The following is a 17,285-nucleotide window of genomic DNA, read 5'->3' on the forward strand; positions in this document are numbered from 1 at the left end:
AACCATGGCCAGATGATCCACCATGGTGACCTGAACGGGCTGGCTGAGCATGCCTGAATGGACGACCTCTACAGTGCTAAAACTGACCTCCCAAAGGAACACAACCAAAGTTACCAGATCCCCAATACCTCTTTGCCTCCCTCTCATCTCACTCCTAGCGTCAAACTAACTATATCTCTTTAGCAATGCCAACCACCCCTTAAAGGAAGCGCCAGATACTTTCTCTCTGGTCAGAAAAATCCGTAGCTGCTAAGTGAAGCCATCAACGAACCTCATGATCCTCTCCCTATCCGTGGGAACTAGACAGATAACATGAAAAGCCATCTCGGAGAATCTCATCTCATACTGCTACACAGTCATATCCCCCTGACGCAGCTGCTCGAACTGTCTGCGCAGCTCATCTCTATGGGAATGCGGTACATACTTCTCTAGGAAGAGAATGGAGAACTGATGCTAGGTAAGGGGCGCTGCACTAACAGGCCTACGCCTCTCATAAGCCTCCCACCAAGTAAAGGCAGCCCCAGAAAATTGAAAAGTAGTAAATGAGACCCCACTAGTCTCCAGAATACCCGCTGTACGTAACATCCTCTGCCACTTGTCCAAGAAACCCTGGGCATCCTCGCCCTCTGCACTACTGAAAGTTGGAGGATGAAGTCTACCAAACCTCTCCAATCGACGCTGCTCATCATTAGGCATAACTGGAACTACATAATCCTGAGTAGGTGCAACCGGCTGGGCTGGTGGTGCCTCCGGTGTCTGCAGTCCCTGAACAACCTGCTCGGGTGTACGAGCGGCGGAAGTCTGAGTACCTCCACAGGCCTGAGAAGTAGCAGCTGTGGTAGTAACGACAATCGCTTGAGCAAGACTGGTGCACACGGTTAGAATCTGAGCCAAGGTCTCCTGGAGACCCGGAATAACAATAGGCACAGTCGGTGCCTGAGCTGGTGCTACTGTAGCATCCCCCGCTGGAGCCTAATCATGAACTAGGGCGGCTGGTGGATCTGCAGGTGCTGCCCTAGCTGCTGTACGGGCTACACCTCTGCCCCTACCACGGCCTCGACCGAGACCTCGGCCTCTAGTGGCCCCAACTAGTGGTCATTGTCACACCTCCGTTTTACACCCGGGGGATATATAAGGGAGTTTTTCCAATTAAAGTGACATAAATCGATATGTGATTATTTAATTTATTTCAAAATCGCCACTTGGGATATTTATTTGGTGTCCTAAGTTACCGGTTTATTTTAAATCCCAAATCAAGGAGAATTTTGACTTTATTTAAAAGTCTGCGAAACCAGAACTTCTAGATAAGGAATTCTGTTAACCTGGAAGAAGGTATTAGGCATTCCCAGGTTCCGTGATTCGAGCATGCTTGCTTAAACTATTAAAATTGTCCTAGTTATCTGATTTACCACATGTTTTAAACCAAATGTGCATTTTTAACTTTATAATTGCTTTTAACTATTTATGGAATTATTCTGGAACAAGTTACGATTGTCGTACACTTGTTTGTTTGATACACATTGTGAATCATATCACGGGAACCGTACCTACAATATAAAAACATTTTTAATTTATTAAAGTTATTATAAGTTGTGGCCAAGTCACATAAATGTACCCCAGATATGGAAATTAGGTATCACAACTACGTCACGGGAACCGTACCTGTAGCTATGATGATTTTATTATAAATGCGCCTAAAGCAAACAACGAATGTTCAAAGTGTTTTCTACACTAGTTATAATATTAATGTGAGGGCAATGGATTAGGTGATTCAATTGTGAATGGCACGCCTCGATTTATTTTAAAAGATTTGTACTGTCACAACCCTAAAACTGACTCGGTCGCGATGACGCCTATTGTGAAACTAGGCAAGCCGACACAACTCCTAAATTTAACCATTGATCATTAAGAATCATTTTAAGCCTTTATTTAAACAAATGTTTCATAATGTAAGTCTATATGAACAGTGTGAAATAAATATACAAGCCCAACATCGGGGTGTCAAACATCTACTAAGGTCTGAATACAACAAAAAGTCTAAAAATGTACTGAATACAGTCTAATGAAAATAAGAGGGAGAAAAGATGTGCTGTGAATGTCGGGCAGCTACCTTGCTAAACTCCGATGACCCTGCCTCTGGGCAATCAACACCCGCTACCGGGTTCAGAAATACCTGAATCTTCATAGAAGGTGCAGGGAGTAATGTGAGTACTCCAACTCAGTAAGTAATAAAGGTAAATAAAAGCTGAGCAATAAGAAAACACATAAACACAGTGTAACACTACAACAAATGCAGTACCTTTCTAAAACAACACATAAATCATTTACTTCAGGAATCAAACTCAGTTTCTGTGAAAACCTTTTAAAATAACTTTCAATAGTTTCAAACAAGTGATAAAACAGTGAGTAAAAATGATGGAAACATAAATGGCCTCTTGATCGCTGCCAACTCGACGCTACACTAAGGTAGGAAGAGCGGGTTGCAATAGATTTTACCCGATATGAGAGTCGGGATCGATTTCCTCAGGGAGCTAGTAGTGGAGTTGGATTGTCTGTCTAGCCTAGAGATGTGTTTGTACTCCTAATATCACTTCAAACATTTTTGGGTTTTCGAATTATAACTATTTTTATAAAACTATTGATTAACACTAAATTAGGTTACGAGAATATTTCTAAGTTGTATCTAATGGGAAAAAGGGCACTAGGGCCGTGACACTACCTAGGTGGCTAATTGACGGGTAGATGTTACTAAGGTTCGATTGACATAATTGGGGCTTATGCTATAACTATTGCACAATTTTACCCACTTTCACACCTCTCGGTAGAGAAAGTAATTTTGCCCAATTGACTCTCTCGAGACCAAATTGGTAGGCAAATTAGACCAAGCAACTAGGGTTCAAGTAGGGTAATTACTCTCTCGAGGTTTAACCGTTAATTGGGACATCATTTCTCATGAGTCTACCCCAATTCCTTGTTGGGGCAATTTTGGGGTCATAGACTCTCTTTCTCAAGAAGAGTTAAACCCACAAAGCTTGAATCAGTGTTTGCAACCACCAATTCTAGATTAAAACATAAAATCAACCCAAATAGCAAACACCCATAGTCAATCTAACATTAGATGGCAACACCCATCAATTACCCACACTAGGGTTGAGCCACAACCCTAGCTAATGGGTTTAGCTACTCATGCTTGAAGAAGAAAATAAAGAAATAGATGGAGAACAAGGCATATTAATTAAATGCTAATGTAATTACAGAGAATCTATTGTTAATTTGAAGCTAAGATGCAAAAAATGGCTACAAATGATGTTCCCACGAGCACAGCTCAACTTTGCTATATCTGATAACCTAAAAATGGTAAAATGTTCTATTTATACTAGGCTGGAAAAACTGGACAAAATACCTCTACGGGGTCAGTGCGGGCCGCGCTAAATGGACCGCGACCGCACTAGGCTCTTTGACTTTGACTTGTGCTTCTCTGAACTTGGACTCCGCGGACTGCGTAGAATGGACTGCGGCCGCGGAGGGAGCTGGCACAGTCCGTGAAATCGTGACCGCGGACCGCACAAAAGAGTAGTGCGGCCGCAGAGCCTTCACTGTAGACTGCGAGATGTGTATCGCGGCCGCGTTGCCTCTATCCTGGTTTACCAACTCTCTGAACCACCTAGTGCGGCCGCATTCAACTTTGCAGGGTCCGCGCTAGGCCTTCTTTCCTTAAATTTCTTGGTCTTTGATACTTGAGCAGGTTTCACTCCTTTTTGAGTCGATCTTTGACATTTCGTCACTTTGTCGATCAAACCTGCAATTAAGCACAACTTGTGAGCCTTTTAGGATTATTTTGTAACAATATATGATCAAAGCATAGACAAATAGGGGCATAAAACATGTTAAAATCTTAACTTATTACCTCTCGGGCAAAACATGTACCATAAACCGCCCCTATGGCATAATATCAACAGAACCAGCCCCTTGAGCTAACTCACAATCACTCGTAATCAGCCCCTCAGGCATAATATAAATCAATAACCGCCCCTCGGGCATAACATGAAACAACATCAACCCCTCGGGCTATATCACATCTCATACTAGGTACCCGCGCTCACTGGGGGTGTATAGACTCCGGGAGGGGACCCTTACGGACTAAGTGCAATAACAAGCCATCTCGTGGAGTAATCAATATGTCACTCACTCAGGGTACCCGCATTTACTAGGGGTGTACAAACTTCGGGAGGGGCCCCTTACGACCCAAGTGCAATATCAAGCAATCTCGTGGCATAATCAATAGGCTCTCGGCCTCATATCAAGCCATCTTGTGGCGTACAACTCAGGCCCTCGGCCTCACAATCATAATCAGTACAACACTTTTGTGGCGTGCAGCCCAATCCCATAATAGTCCTCACAACACAGGCCCTCGACCCTACTCAGTCAGAAATCTCTAAAAGCCACTTGGGCATAGTATAATATGATGCTCAGCCCAAAATATCATTTAAAGTGTTAAACAAAGTAAACATGGCTGAGTTATGAACACAGTATAATATAGCATGACTGAGTACATATATAAAATCGAAACAGTGAGGAAAAATCAGTAAAAATCCCCTAAGAGTCCAAATAGTTGGCACAAGCCCCAAATATGACATTCAGCCCAAAACATGATGATAGAAAACAGTTTTCAATCAAATACGCAATAAAACAGTGATATGGGATGGACTAAGTCACAATCCCCAATGGTGCACGGCCCCACACTCGTCATCTAGCGTGTGCGTCACCTCAATATAGCACTACGATGTAAAATCCGGGGTTTCATACCCTCAGGACAGACATTTAAATCATTACTTACCTCAATCTGGTCCAACTCTAGCCCGCGATGTCCTTGCCTCTCGACTTGGCCTCCGAATGCTCCAAATCTAGCCCAAAGCAGATTCATACCATCAAAATATGCTAAGGGAACAAAGCCCATTCGAAAATAACCAATTTATACCAAAAATCCCGAAATTGGCCAAATCTGGCCCCCAATCCCACGTCTCGGAACTCGATAAAATTTATGCAAAAATGATCCTCATCCTCCCACGAGTCTATACATATCAAGAACACTGAAATCGGAGTTCAATTGACCCCTCAAATACCCATTTTAAGGTCTCTTAATCTCAAGCCCTAATTACCCATTTTGCACTGATTTTTCCCAACATTTCACCACTAATTAGGCCTTTAATCACATATAAACAAGTTATGAAGTTAAGAATATTACCTCCAAGATATTACCCTTTGGTTTCCTCAAGAATCCCTCTCAAAAGCTTCAATCCCGTTCAAAAATGGTGAAAAAATGAAGAAGGGTCGCGGATTGGCTATTTAATACTGCCCAGGTTTAACCCTTTGCGAATGCGGCCACACACTTGCATTCGTGTAGCACAATTTGCTACTGACCAAAGATCCTCCTACGTGGATGCGAGGACCATCTCGCGAACGCAATGCACCGCTGGACGGACCTTCGCGATCGCGGTTCCCACTTCGCGAACGCGGAGCACAAATCCTCCCTTGCCTCCAGTTCCCCTTCGTGAACACATATCTCCCCTCGCAAATGCGTGGAACAAAAATCATCATCACACAAAATACTATTCGCGAACGCGATAACCTCCGCGAACATGATGAATAAAAATGTCTGCAATTAAAACCAGCAAAACTGCTAAGTCCAAAGTCCAAATTTTGATCCGTTAACCACCCGAAACTCACTCGAGGCCCTCGGGACCTCAACCAAACATATATCCCATAACATAATTCAAACTTGTTCCAACCTTCATAACGCTCAAAACAATATCAAAACACCAAAATTACATTGGATTCAAGCCTAAGAACTCCAAAAACTTCCAAATTCCGCTTTCGATAAAAAGGTCTATCAAACTTCGTCCGAATGACTTGAAATTTTGCACACACATCACAAATGACACAACGGACCTACTCCAACTTCCGGAATTCCATTTCGACCGCTAAATAAAAATCTCACCTATCAACCGAAAAACGCCAAAATTCCAATTTCGCCAATTCAAGCCTAAACCTTCCACGGACCTCCAAAGTACATTCCGATCACGCTTCTAAGTCCCAAATCACCTAACAGAGCTAATAAAATCGTAAAAATTCCAATCCGAGATCATATACAAACAAGTCAAAACTTGGTCAAACCTTTCAAATTTTATCCTTTAAACTGAGAATTGTTCTTTAAAATTCATTCTGATTAACCTGAAAGCCAAAACCGACGATTTACATAAGTCATAATACATAACACGGGGCTAGACATGCCCAAGAACTGGCGAGCGAAGTCTTAAGCTCAAAATGACCGATTGGGTCGTTACATCCTCCCCCACTTAAATATACGTTCGTCCTCGAACGTGCCCTGAGTTGTTATGAAAACCATCAAATCGCTGTGAAACCTTACCATGCACATACCCGGGGGTAATCCCACGTCACCCTATCTCATATAGGTTTGATAACACAATGTAACTGAAATTTCACAATCTAACCCAGCCCATAAACCTTAGAACCACATTTCCACTTCTGAAACCATCTACAAGATCAGAATCTCACATCTATACTCTGAATAAGCCCAAACCAGCTGTAATAACCCATTCCTACAACCTCAGGTGCAATTACATGACATACCACATAACTCAAACACTTGTAGTGAAAACTTCTAATCACAGTAGTTGCTCAAAACATCCGAATTTTGATAATAAGCCTTGTATCAAATAAGGCCTCATTCCAACACTTCTGTATACTCTAAATGATAAATAAAACACATAAAAAGTCATAACCATTCCTCAAATCCACCATCCGTGAAGCCCCTTCTCCTTTGGCAAGGACTATAGCAAATTTCTAAGCCGAACATCGATAGTATCCTTCCATAACGTTGAAACCGAATCCATTTGGTATCATTATAGATCCCCAACGATCTCATCTAATCTAACACAACTACACTAGTGACATGACACATCAATACCATCTAAAACCACAACTCATGCAATCCGCATACCAATAAGTAACAACCCGAACATACTCAAATCATGAGAATGACTCAAATGAAAAAGCTGTACTGCAAGCTCATCAGTACCACCACAATAAAATGCTGGGAACCCATCACACATCATAGAAACAGAACACACGAATCTAACCTGAAGGGTCATACCTCCACATAACTTTGCTGCAATGCGCAACCCTATCCAAACACTGGTCCACATGAAAAGCCTCAAGTCACTATGATTAAATCGACAACCATGCGCAATTTGATGTCTAGAACCAAAGCAATCATCATAACCATTGTGAAGCAATTGACATAACATTACACAAACCCGAAGGGACACAACCGATATGCCATCCACCGAACCATACCCAGTACTCTTCCCGCTTGACATCCACTATGAAACCCCGATAGAACCGCATCATATGTGCCTATAACCAACAAATTATAATGCCTCGAAACACAAAAAAGTAACTCATAAGTCACCTCAGAACACTAATAGCGCAATAACAACCGGATCAACACATCCCTCAACAATACAACTCGGAGTCAACCAAGCCGACTCGATATAGAACACACATTCGTATTGGCCTATCAATGAACCCCTTATCAAGGAGTTCCTGAAGTTGCTCCTAAAACTCCTTTAACTCCGTCGGTGCCATACGATACAGTGCCCGACACCAAATCAATACCGAAATCAACAACCCTCCGGCGAACGCGCAGAACGAAAATCATCATCACACAAAATACCCTTCATGAACGCGATGACCAAAAATGTCTACAACAAAAACCAGCAAAATTGCCAAGTCCAAAGTCTAAATTTTGATCCGTTAACCACCTGAAACTCACCTGAGGCCCTCGGGACCTCAACCAAATATAACAACATATCCCATAACATCATTCAAACCTCTTCCAACCTTCGAAACGCTCAAAACAACATCAAAACACCAAAATTACATCGGATTCAAGCCTAAGAACTCTAAAAACTTCCAAATTGCGCTTTCGATCAAAAAGTCTATCAAACCTCGTTCGAATGACCTAAAATTTTGTACACACATCACAAATGACACAATGGACCTACTCCAACTTCCGAAATTCCATTCTGAACCCTAAATCAAAATCTTACCTATCATCCGGAAAATGCCAAAATTCTAATTTCGCCAATTCAAGCCTAAACCTTCCACGGACCTCCAAAGTAAATTCTGATCGCTCTCCTAAGTCCCAAATCATTTAACGGAGCTAATCAAATCGTTAAAATTCCAATCTGAGATCATATACAAACAAGTCAAAACTTGGTCAAACCTTTCAAATTTTAAGCTTCAAACTGAGAATTGTTCTTCAAAATTCATTCCGATTAACCTGAAAGCCAAAACCGATGATTTACATAAGTTATTATACATAACACAGGGCTAGACATTCCCGAGAACTGGTGAGCGAAGTGCAAAAGCTCAAAACGACCGGTCAGTTCATTACATGTACTCAATTAAAGCAACCTATGGATGTTCATATCTAAAACTATCTTGAATTCAATATAAAGCTATTAATTATAAACATGTTTGGGGGTATATGTATTGGATCTTTAGTCATTTTTTGGGTAAAGAATTTGGGCCAGCAGTAACCTAGTGGTTACTTGGTCAAGGAAAAACCAGCATTGAAGCTGTATTGGGCTCAGAACTCAACCCAAAAGTGAAAATAAATTCAAAGGCCTTGACAGGCCTACTTTCTAACCAAATCCGGCTCACATTGGGCTCATATTAGGCAGATCTAATTACAAACATTTATTAGCTGGGCCTATCTACCTTTACATTTTAAATCTAACCAAAACTTACATGGTATACACATTTGTCAAAGATTGTAAATCAATTCATTTTTTATGTAAGAAAATCAGAACCTAAAAGTCAAGATGCAAATCAAGTTTGGAAACTAGTTGCACTACTATGATTTTTACATTCTAAGTAAAATTGGGATTATGTCAATTTCAGAAAATAAACCCATAGCTAGGGCCAAGCTATTGGGCTTAGCACATAGGCCCAATGGCCTAGGTCCGGACTTGTTTAGGTTGTTTCCCCAATTGGGCCAATCCACGAGTCCGGCCCAAACTTAAATTAGAAGCAGGCCCCTTATCTTTACGAATCTTGCCCAAGGCCTTTGGCCTTGCATCACTATACCCACATTACAAAAATACAAAAACCAAATAGCAGCAATTTTAATCACAGTACACGAAATTAGAACCTAATTAACTAAGTATCCCAAGCAAAGTAAAGCTTTCAAAGTCCGAATATTACATTATGGCCTATCAATACATAAATTACTACATCAATAAACTAATCTATCACATTAGAAATCTAGAAGAATGCAGTAGCTAATCCCATTATAATTTTTAGGATGACAACCTAATGCATGTTCACTCTCATGGTTGATCTATCACGCTTAGTTCGATGAGATGAGGTTCTCAACTTCAGCAGGATGAACATGACCAAATTCCAGCCCCTTTAGCTTTTAAACTTGTTGATTTGGCCAACTAGTGACCAAATCCACAAGTTATGACCTCAAATACAAATATTAGGTTATTTTCATATGAGAAAAAGAAGAAAACAAGATAGTTACAACAATCCAAGTCCAGAATCAATGTAAAAAAAGGTTAACTAAAGGAAACTACAAGAAAAAAGCCATTTTAAAGAGAATCCTACAAGTATCAATATACCAACTAAGTTACTCATGCTAATTTATTTCAAATCTTAAACTCACATAGCAACAAATTGATGGGATTTATATCAATGCAATAAGAAAACTAGCATGAGAAGACATCCATTCGTCACATGTAATTTTGCAGCTTTAGTTTTATATATTTTAACAAGCATTACATGAAGAAAGGTTGAATTCAGTACCTTGAACAAACAACAACAAAAACCAGCAATTAACAGATGGAGAGCTGGCTGAAGCTTAAAAGAAATGGAGAAGCAACACAAAACCCAAACAAATACCAGCCCAGAATCCAAACCAGAAAATAAACCATGAACCAACCAAACAAAATTTTCAAAACCAGAATATCCAAGAGAAAACCAGCCCAGAAACTCTAACTATTGAAGTTGATGTTCTAGCCGGAAAAAGTTTCAAAGGGTTTCTTTTATTTTTTAAAGCTTTTTAAGTGTAGAAAATGCTAATAAAGGTGTGTGTGAGAATGAGTGAATGCTTTTCTTTTTATAGAGTACACAAAGATTGCATCAAAATGGAATATTCTAACCTAAATTCTTAAATTTCAGAATAGTACAACATCTTTGACAGCTGTATGTCCTTTTTCCCACCCAATTTCAGCATCTTTTGCTAAAAATGGGGGCAGCTGTCAAAAATATTAGAACCTTCTTATATTTACCCTATGCTGGCTTCAACAACCCATAAGAGACAACTTGCCAAGCTACACAAACAGTTAATTTGTTTATAATCGCAAAAGTTTTCCTACAAAGGGACTGACTTCAATAACCCATAAGAGGCAGTTTGCCAAGCTACACAACTCAGAAAACTTTTGTACTATAACCAACGTTAGCTGTTTATAACTTAGAAAACTTTCGTACTACAATAAGAAAACTTTCAAAGAGTATTCTTACTCTATTTTCATACATGGACCGGCCTTTCTATCCATTAGAAAGAAAGAACAAGAGGGAAATTTAGAATGCACTCATATATAATATATCACAAAAGATTTACAAAGGTTACAAGATGATACTCCAACTACTACAAGGGCTCCTTTATATGGGACTAGGAGGTTATTACAAGACAAACTTACATGATAAAATAAACATGTCTTACATGGAAAACTTATCTACAAGTGGGTCCTTCTTGTCATGTGAAGGACTTTAAGGAAAACAACTAAAAAGCTCCTGTAAACATGTGAAAGGGGTGAAATATACATTGTGTAGCATGTGAAAGTATGAGGGATCATGTGACTACATGTGAAAGTAGGGTGTTTCATGTGATGAAACATGTGAAAATAAGTGGAAGTGGGGCCCAGATAGTATGGAAAGATGTGGAAATTTGTCTTGGCATGGGTAGATGATTTTTGAGGGTTTTTTGGTAGGTAATGTAGGATTATGGTGGGATTAGCAGGGATTTAGATAATTATTCTTCATTGATTCTAGGGTTGTCTTCTAGGCATCTTTTTAAAGACCTTGTGTAGTACTGCCTGGAACTTAACGGTCCTTCTTCGCTGTGATCTTTCTCTTTTGGATTGAGATATGTAATCCGCAACCTTAATCTAGAAATGTCGTGAGTGATCTTTTCACAGATGACTTCGTTTGGGGTTTGATATTCTTTTGCTACTTCCCGGACTCTTTCTCGGAAGCAGCAAAAGAATATCAAACCCCATACAAAGTCATCTGAGAAAAGATCACTCACGATATTTCCAGATTAAGTTTGTGGATTACATCTCTCAATACAAAGGAGAAGGAACACAGCGAAGAAGGACCTTCAAGTTCCAGGTAGTACTACACAAGGTCTTTGAAAAGATTCCTAGAAGACAACCTTAGAAACAATGAAGGATAATTATCTAAATCCCTGTTAATCCCACCATAATCCTACATTACCTACCAAAAAACTCTCAAAAATCATTTACCCATGCCAAGATAAATTTCCACATCTTTCCATACTATATGATCCCCACTTCCACTTGTTTTCACATGCTTCCACATGCTTCATCACATCCAACACCCTTATTTCACATGTAGTCACATGCTCCCTCATACTTTCACATGCTACACCATGTATATTTCACCCCTTTCACATGTTTTCAGGAGTTTTTTAATTGTTTTGCCTAAAGTCCTTCATATGCCAAGAAGGACCCACTTGTAGATAAGTTTGCCATGTAAGATATGTTTATCTTATCATGTAAGTTTGTCTTGTAATAACCTCCTAGTCCTATATAAAGGAGCCCTTGTAGTAGTTGGAGGATCATCTTGTAACGTTTGTAAATCTTTTGTGATATATTATATATGTGTACTTTCTAAATTTTCCTCTTGTTCTTTCTTTCGAATGGATGTAAAGGCCGGTCCATGTATGAAAATAGAGTAAGAATACTCTTTGAAAGTTAGCTTATTGTAGTACAAAAGTTTTCTGAGTTATAAACAACTAACGTTGGTTATAGTACAAAAGTTTTCTGAGTTGTGTAGCTTGGCAAGCCGTCCCTTATGGGTTGTTGAAGCCAGCCCCTTTGTAGGAAAACTTTTGCAACTATAAACAAATTAACTGTTTGTGTAGTTTGGAAAGCCATCCCTTATGGGTTGTTGAAGCCAGCCCCTTGTAGGGAAACTTTCGTATCTATGATTTAGCTTGCTTTCTTGGAGTCTCTTACTTTGTTCCTTATACTGTGGTATCAGAGCCAGCCCATCATTTCGGAGGGAGGAACAATTTACTAAATATGTCTGAGGCATTTTCCGGAGCCTCTTCCCTAGCAAAAATGAATATGTCTCCTACTCTATATTAAAACCTTGTCCAAAAAATATGATTACCTCTATGAAGTAGATATCCTACCCGACGAACAAAAAGTATCCTCCACTGAACTACCTCTCATAAACCCTTACTTAGCTTTTGCCAAAATATCGTTTGCACCTTGGACCCAAATTCGTTCCTTAGTCTAACACAGACCAAAAGGAGTTAAAGAATATGTTGCTGCCTCAAAACATGACCAACATCCTATTCTTGCCACTCGAGAGCAACAATTTATCACCTTTCAAATCCCAGATGATTTTCCTAGGCAATGGAGAGATCATGGTTTTTACCCATATCCATTTTGGTGCTATCTGAATCTCTTTAACATATCACGGAAGAAAATGTCAACCTGTTGTAGCTCGACTTTCTCTTCTACATACAAGATACTTGGAGTACCAACATGCAAATTTGGGTACTGCAGAAGTTACCCTGAATGGTGGGGCTGTCTTCATAACTATCTTTCCAAATTTCAACATGTCCCTTTATGATCCATACTTAACCGAAGCACTAAAAATCAAAGTCCAAATCCAAGGAGCCTTTCAAGCCAAAAATTCCATCCAAGCCACTCTTTATCACCAAATGGCATGGAGAGTCAAAAATCATGCCATGGATCTTTGCCTTCCCAGAGGAGAAAATACCTTACTCTTAAATATTGATGCTACCAAAGGAAACACCACGTGCACCCAAATACCCAGACAAATATCTAGAGATGAACTTTTCAAAATTCTTCCTAATTCCTGGATCACAATTTATGAAAAGTTAAGAGAACCGGATGAATCTCTGCAATCTGGTGAACCAACTTTTACCAAAAGAAATGACAAAACCGTTTGCATAAGCTTTGACCATTCCCATCTAAAAAAACCCAATAAACCATCTTCTCTTGCCAAATGATTCAACCTAAAGATACAACAGATACATACCCTGAACCTGTTTGAGAGTTCTCTTGGAATATACAAAGTATCATGGAAAAACATGACTGATGTCAAAATTTTGACAAAGAAGGAAAAAGGGTTTGGTGGTTCAAATGCCCCTTTACGGGACACTGTCCTTGGGATCTTGGTTGCCATTGCCAAGACTGTTTAGATGACCCAATTGGAGAATATGATGAACACCACCAACGTCATTGGGAAAGGTTCGACCTCAACAAAACCAAAACAAAATCCAAGAAAAAGGGGAAAACCACTGAAAAACAATTTTGAGCCAAATATGAAAATAAAGATCCTTCAATTGGCTCATTAAGCGGTCCAAGTAAATATGAATTTCTTGTCAGTTACAAACCCCAGGAATGGCCAAAATTACCATTAAAATTCACTCCAAGCTGGGAAGATAGTGAAACCACACCCAAACCCAAATCACCATCAACTCATACCCCAGAATCCAAAAAGCTACCTGAACCTGAAACTTTACCAACTCAAAAAACCACAAATCCCACACAGCCACAGATATTCATGCTAAGTCCTTCAAGCTCCAGTCATACCCAAGACTTTCCTTCACCTGGCATGAGAAGCCTAGAATCAATGAAGGATAATTACCATGGACAAAAAGGATGCGGGATACAAGGATAATCAATGAAGGATAATTACCATGGATAAAAGGTTACAAGTTGGCAAGCCGTCCCTTATGGGTTGTTGAAGCCAGTCCCTTTGTAGGGAAACTTTCGTATCTATGATTTAGTTTGCTTTCTTGCAGTCTCTTAATTTGTTCCTTATACTGTGGTATCAGAGCCAGCCCATCCTTTCGGAGGAAGGAACAATTTACTAAATATGTTTGAGTTAGTTCCATCATCCTCTTCCCTTGCAAAAATGAATATATCCCCTACTCTATGTAAAACCTTGTCCAAAAAATATGATTAGCTCTATGAAGTAGATATCCTGCCCGATGAACAAAAATATCCTCCACTGAGCTACCCCTCATAAACCCCTACTTAGCTTTTGTCAAAGAATCATTTGCAGCCTGGACCCAAATTCGTTCCTTAGTCTAACACAGACCAAAAGGAGTCAAAGAATATATTGTTGCCTTAAAACTTGACCAACATCCTATTCTTGCCACTCGAGAGGAAAAATTTATCACTCTTCAAATTCCAGATAATTTTCCCAAACAATGGAGAGATCATGGTTTTACCCATATCCATTTTAGTGCTATCCGAATCGCTTTAACATATCACAGAAAAAAAGGTCAACCTATTGTAGCTCGCCTTTCTCTTCTATATACAAGATAATTGGAGTACCAACATGCAAATTTGGGTACTGCAGAAGTTACCCTGAATGTTGGGACTGTCTCCATAATTATCTTTCCAAATTTCAACATGTTCCTTTATGATCCATACTTAACCGAAGCACTAAAAATCCAAGTCCAAATCCAAGGAGCCCCTCAAGCCAAAGATTCCATCCAAGCCAGTCTTCATCACCAAATGGCGTGGCGAGTCCAAAATCATGCCATGGATCTTTGCCTTCCCGGAGGAGAAAATATTTTACTCTTAAATATTGATGCTACCAAAGGAAACACCATGTGCACCCAAATCCCAGAAAAATTTCCAGAGATGAACTTGTCAAAATTCTTCCTGATCTCTGGATCACAAATTATGAAAAGTTAAGAGAACTGGATGAATCTCTGCAATCTAGTGAACCAACTTTTACCAAAAGAAATAACAAATTCATTTGCATAAGCTTTGACCATTCCCATCTCAAAAAACCCAATAAAACCATCTTTTCTTTCCAAATGATTCAACCCAAAGATACAACAAATACATACCCTGAACCTAATGGAGAGTTTTTTTGGAATATATAAAGCATCATGGAAGAACATGACTGGTGTCAAAATTTTGACAAAAAAGAAAAATGGCTAGGTGGTTCAAATGCACCTTTACGAGACACTGCCCTTGGGATCTTGATTGCCACTGCCAAGACTGTTTGGAAGATCCAATTGGAAAATATGATGAACACCACAGACATCATTGGGAAAGGTTCAGCCTCAACAAAACCAAACCAAAATCCAAGAAAAAGGGGAAAACCACTGAAAAACAATTTCGAGCCAAATATGAAAATAAAAATCCTTCAATTGGCTCATTAAGCCGTCTAGGTAAATATGATTTTTTTGTCAGTTACAAACCCCAGGAATGACCAAATTTACCAGAAATATTTACTCCAAGCTCGGAGGATAGTGAAACCACACCCAAACCTGAATCACCATCAGCTCATACTCAAAAATCCAAAAAGCCACCTGAACTTGAAATTTCAACAACTCAAAAAACCACAAATCCCACACAACCACATATATTTAAGCTAAGTCCTTCAAGCTCCAGTCATACCCTAGATTTTCCTTCACTTTAACCTTTTGAAAAAGAGGGTATAAGCCATGCTCCAAAAATTCCCAAGAAAAACATAGTGCTACCTAATGGAGAAAAACCCCCAATAAATGACATCGAAGCAACAATGAACTGGCAATTAGAAAACTCCATCTGCCAAAACAAGGTGCTGAGCAACATTGACAACACCATAAAGAATGTGGCCCATACATTAAACAAAATGATGAGCAAAGTGGAAACAATTGAGAAAAAGATGGAGCAGACATCGTCTCACCATGCCGGACTAATCAAAGCCCTAGAACTAAGATTGGCAAATTTACAATATGAGATTTGTCCACCATGAACTTCACTTTTCCAATTCTTCCAACAACAATAAAAGGAGACGATTTCTATTAGAGAACAAATTCAACTTTTGAGAAATGACCACTTTGTGACACAAAAGGCCCCAATTTTCCCCTCAAAACCTACCTTCTTCCCTATGTCTCCATAAACATATTTCCCACCTAAATTAGACTACACCTTTTCTACTTTTCCTTCTACCACACAAAATTCAATCACTTACACCCAACCCTTAAAAGAAGAAGATAATTTTGATATTGCAAAAATGGTTTGGGAAAGGAAAGACGCTCTTGCAATGCGAAAACAAACCAAGAAAAGGAGAGACCAAGGAAAAAGTTCAAAAGGATCGAACCCCGAAAATCTGATGATTTCTGACTGTGAGCACGTGATTTTTGCCTTACGAAAACCACTCCAAAATAAAAAAAAAAAAAATTTCTTTTACTGTGCAATTTTTAAATTTGCGTGGTGTTTGTTAAATATGTGTCTTATGTACGTAAATGTTTACGTTGTCATAATAATGTGAAAAATAAAATAAAATACATGTTGCATGCATATAGGGTTTAATTATGCATTTAAAAGATAATTTAAATAAAATCACAAAAAATATGCATTCGTTCTATTTTTAAATATGTCACTGTGTGATTAATGTTTTGACTATGTGTTAAATAGTTGTTATAAAGTAATTAATATTTTGTGTAAGGTTAAAAATGTTTTATAAATTTTATTAGGATTTTTTTTATAATTAAGAATAAATTTTAAAAAAATATATAAGTTGTAAAATGAAACTCGGACCTGGATTAAAATCCAGGCCCAAGTCAAGTTACCCCCCCACAGCCCAATCCAAACGAGTCAAAACGACAGCGTTTGGTCGTAGTTTATCAGGGACCGTTGGATCAAATCCAACCAACGGGTGAGATCTCATCACCCAAACCCATAATCATTACCCGATCCGATACCCGGTTCAACCCGTCCCCCAGCTTAAACCAAACGACATCGTTTGGTTAAGTGGATAAATCCTGGCCTTTCATTCTGCTAGATCTAACGGTCAGCATCAACCCACCCCATCCCTATATAAGTCCAAACCCCTACCCCGGCCCCCTAACTTAACACCCCCCCTCTCCATTGTTCATCATCATCTTCCTCAAACACACCCCT

The sequence above is a fragment of the Nicotiana sylvestris genome, chromosome 5 (assembly GCF_000393655.2).
Source record: "Nicotiana sylvestris chromosome 5, ASM39365v2, whole genome shotgun sequence".
NCBI classification, from domain to species: domain Eukaryota; kingdom Viridiplantae; phylum Streptophyta; class Magnoliopsida; order Solanales; family Solanaceae; genus Nicotiana; species Nicotiana sylvestris.